This window comes from Amyelois transitella, chromosome 8, assembly GCF_032362555.1.
Source record: "Amyelois transitella isolate CPQ chromosome 8, ilAmyTran1.1, whole genome shotgun sequence".
Taxonomy (NCBI): domain Eukaryota; kingdom Metazoa; phylum Arthropoda; class Insecta; order Lepidoptera; family Pyralidae; genus Amyelois; species Amyelois transitella.
Window position 1 is genome coordinate 6,705,314 of NC_083511.1, and position 4,895 is coordinate 6,710,208.

Below are 4,895 nucleotides of genomic sequence, written 5' to 3' on the forward strand. Positions count from 1 at the left end.
ATGTCATTTGATGATAAAATAAAATATATACCTAAAACTTAACCCCCCGCATATCATTTCTAAAATAATCAGATTAGGTTTTTGTGTACATTGAGATGGGTTTTACCCTGTATTTTATTATGACAGCTGATAAGTGAAAAGATGTTAGAATATTTTAATAATACTAGCGAAAAACATCGCTATCTTGAGAATGTTCTATATTCTGAAGGTCTAGAAGTTAAATCTGATTTAAATAACCGGTTATGTTAACAGTAGTTGAGTAACTAGTTTAATAAGTCTTAGTATTCTTCTTTTATAAATATAGTTGAATATTAAGACTAATATTATAAAGATACAAAATGCAGGAGTAGGAGTACACTATTTAATAAACGTTCCAGGTGCCCAAGGTAGGCCCAAGTAATAGGTGGGTAATGCACAATAAGGCAATTTTTATCAATTCGAATATACAATTTATTATAATATTTAAATATTTTTTATTTATTTTTAAGTGAAGTAATAGTTTTCAATTACGAAATTATAGTGTCCTACAAGGGTTTCATGCTGACCCATTGTTAAGAAAAATGAACTTTATAAAAATACAATATCAAACACTTTTCTTTTTTAAAAACTTCTACAGAAAAATTATAAATAGACCAAGTTAAATATCTCAATAAGTAATATTTCGCCACAACACAGCAATCTGTTAAAAGTTGTTTAGAGTTTTTCATCGACCGTTTGTTTTGAAATTTCCGCAAAGGGGAAAATGTTATTTACTTATTGCGCTTCGTTTGCTTACAAGGTATTTAGGTTTGTCGTCTGTTTCCAGTTTTGTATTTGGAAAATGGAATTTTCTTGTCGGATAGCGGAGGGAAGAATTCCCAATCGATTTCAAAACCATGTTTTGTAATAGCTCTCTTGTTTTGTTTAATTCGGGGTTTTAAGTGTAAACCACATTGTTTAGAATGAAAAAAATATTTGGCGAATAAATATTTGTATTTAGAACAAAAGTTTAAAATACGAATGGAGCAGTGAAATCAGATCTACAGGAGAATAAAACTAGCGTGGGCTGCGAATATTAAGGCAAAAAAGCACATGTCAGATATCAATAATGACAAAAATTAAATAATGCAATTTGTTTTATTAAACAAAATACAATTCTAGTTCAAGTATTTAATAAGGTTAAGGTTCTATCTATGATCCATGGATTCTATAGATTCAAGTATCTATGGATTTAAGATGATACACCTACAACACAAGTTTAAGGTGTAGAGATTATTTGATCTGACACACAATTGGTAAGTTAAATAAGTTTGTATACTAACCCTTATTCACCTTTATTCTAAGTACCGATTTATCGAATGGTCAAATGTTTTATCAAGATAATATTTCCCATATTATCGCAAAAGACTTGAAACGCGCCCGCCCTGATAACTCGAAGTATATATAATATTGATCCGCATCAAACAATCCAGTTATAAATACATTCTTGCTGTTTTCGGTCCTTTGATTTGTGAGAAAAAGGTACGGAATGTTTAAAGGGCGGGTCTTTCTGTACTGGTATACTGTAAATGCTAATTGCTTGTTATTCTGATATGAAATTATTGCAAATTTAAAAAAAAATCATACTCATGGTGACTACTAAAGATACATTATTATTTATCCCTGAAAGTAACATAATTTACGTTCTAAAAATAATTTATGTTCTCCATTTAAAGGTACTTTAATAACTATTTCAATTTGAAACTAACGTTAATTTGGTTGTCTAAAAAATAATTTTGTACTTACTAGTACTAATACAGTAGTATAATCGAATGAATGTTTTGTAATTATATGTTATATACCTTTTTTACGTGCAGTAAAGAGTTAACATATAAACAAATAATTAAGACTATTAGAACACAGTTTTTCGGAGGGACATTTACTATTAAAAGTAGTGGGACGTTTTAGGCGAGGGCCTTCTAACTGCCTTTTCAGGAAAAAAGTGTAGTTGGCCATTGGATTAACTTTGCCTTATGGCAATGCAAACTCGTGACCGGTAATGTCAATACTTATTTATAATTTGTTTCAGATGCCGCCCCCACCAGGCCCTCATCATCCCCCGCATCACCCCCACCCCCCAGGCCACCCTGGTCCACCACACGAACCACCACACAATCCACCGCATAGACCACCACTACCACCTCACCATTAAATAAGCCCATATGCCATTGCCTGTAAACGTTTTGTAACTTTGGTAGCAGATCTCGGATCACAATAATCCGGGAAACTATGTTACCGTCTTACTTTCGTCACCAACTTTACTGCTATTTACGTGTGTTTATTTCTATAATGTTCTTAAGTTTTCAATATTAAGATGTATTATCTAAACATATGACAAGATAATATATTCAAGTTGTCCAACAACAAACCCTGTTTGGTATTCAAAACATTCCCGTGACTTGCGACCGCCTTGAACTTATCACCACATCTTTCAAAGTTACAGCTGACTTTACATATCATATAAATATATTTTTGCATTTTAGAACAGTGCAGTAACGGAATACTGAAGATATGAGTTTTGAAGTGAGCATTTTGGATTTAGAATTTTGAAAAATGCGATGTGGACGAAAATACTTTACATTTATTTTTAGTTTAAGTATACTTGATAAAATTTTTAGAGTGTCCACTTAATTTATGTCAATGATATATGAGTATACTTTTAAAACATAATTAGTTTTATTTATTATTAAAATATTTTTATTCATTAAAATATTTAAGACGTACTCGTATTTATAAATATAACATATACCTATTTCAACGTTAAATGTGTTATAAAGTATGATATTCTTGTTGTAGATTTTCAGCAGATCAATAATGTTTTATTGTTTCAAGCAAATGAAACGTTGCAAAAATAAAAATAAAACTGCTTCTTTCGGAATCATATTTTCCGGTCAATAGATTTTAATATATAATAGGTACTAGCTCTCTAATGTGTAATTTTAAAGTACTAGTCCGCATCATACTACACAAGTTTTCATAGACAAGATAGACTATTTTACACGGAATGTAGGGCGAGCAGATTTCTCGAACAAACATGGGCTGAAGACTCGTCATGGATGTAGATCCCAAGTGTCAACTTCGTTGTAAATGGAGACGTCACTCGGAGTTCTACAGGCTTAAAATGTAGATCCTAAATGGACTTGTCTTTGAATTATGTAATGTTAGTCAACTTATAATGAAATACGTTTATTTATATGATGAACGGTTAAAGGGAAATAGGTTTATTAAAGTGACAATTTATAACTCAGATAGCTGAATGAATGATGAGACAAAAACTTATACTCATTTCCCAAAAAATTCAGATTTCCGAGTTGAAATGACGAATCTGAAATACCTATGTGGAATATGACTTTTAAAGAGTTGTAGGTATGTTCTAGCAATACAAATTATCTTGTCAGTGCTAGGCCCGTCATTGATATCTTAGAGCGAACTATTTTCTGAATCGTTGCCCCTGACCATTTCGGGTAACCATTTTGTCAAGTGTAGTATGGTCGTATATAATAAGCTTTATTTTATACTATAAACCTTTTTACTACTTTGTACTACTTTATCTTAAAAAAATTAAATGAAGTAAGTACATAAGGTATCGTAATCTGCATTTTGTGATAAGATCATTGTGAGTTTTCTTATGTTTAACGTTTGTTTGTACACTACAAAACTTTTTCATATAGCCAGGATTTGAATCTCTGACAGAAATAAGTTAGGTACCTTCCACTCTCTTAATTAAGATCAGAGGTCAACAGATTTTTCAAATCAATATACATATGTATATACCTCCTATTGTAACTGATGAAAAGGTATCTATAATGGCATTTGTGATAAATTATTACTAGTTTAACCGATCAAATAACCGATAGATATTTGAATTTGGTTTATAAAATAAATAATATCTAAAAAAACATAATGTAGAAAAAGAGTTTCAGTTACCCGTCCATTAACAATTCTAAAATTGGCTGTTTCTATTTAAAGCGTTCCGAGCTTTGATTTAAAATTACATTTTGTGCAAAAGGGTCTCAAAATAAACGTATTCAATTAGAGAGTTCACAGGCCGGGAATGCCGGGATAGGAGGAGAGCACAAAGGAAGGCCGCCAGAGCGGATTCACCCTCGCTATAGAAGGCCCTTCGCAAACTTAGTGACGAGCGTAAAATCATTTATCAAAACTTTGTTGAATGTATTGATTTATTGATGGATGGATGATTAAAATCCTCACTTATGTAAAAAATGTAGAAGACTACGTGTTTATTTATGGCTTAAACGCTGGATCCACTTTGATAAAATTTAATATGTATTTAGTGAGACTCGAGTGCAAACAGTTGTTACAGACATACATATGTATGGAAAAATGCTTTCAGGCCTAAACAGGTACGTATACATATAACCATACACGTCTTTATCCCTTATGAGGTAGACAGAGCCAATAGTCAGGCTCAATTTCACTGGACATTAATTTTATAATGGAAATGACATTGAGCAGTACACAACCTTTTGTCTTAAAGAAGAATCCCAAATTTAAAAGCTTGATTGGTTTTTATACCTAATCTGTGACGGAAGAGAAGTTGACATTCGCAATTTTTTTTTCCTCGCTATCAAAGCATGGAAGTTAGTGTACTAAACCCCTTAAAGTATTATGCCCTCGGTGACCGGACGAGCGGAGTCTGTCTTTACTTTTCATTAGCACGGGAACCGTTTGTTAGTATTTTTACATTTTTATTGCGCTCAGCGTTAGCACTAACTGCCCTAATAAGCTGGAACATTGTTTGGACGGATGAAGAATTGCAATAGTCACGTTAAATATTGCGAGAGAATTTTCCGGTTAATAAGACGAAGTAATCGCTTTATAGTCGGATACGAATTTTCTCACGTATAGCATGCAAT

At 32.0% G+C, this 4,895-nt stretch overlaps 1 long non-coding RNA gene across 1 annotated transcript; it reads left to right on the forward strand.

The window, feature by feature from the left end:
* The first annotated feature begins 1,386 nt into the window (after positions 1-1,386).
* LOC106135584 (uncharacterized) lies at positions 1,387-2,386 on the forward strand. Its single transcript, XR_009656980.1, has 2 exons — positions 1,387-1,500; positions 2,048-2,386. It is a non-coding gene; the product is annotated as an uncharacterized LOC106135584 (long non-coding RNA).
* The last annotated feature ends 2,509 nt before the right edge of the window (positions 2,387-4,895 follow it).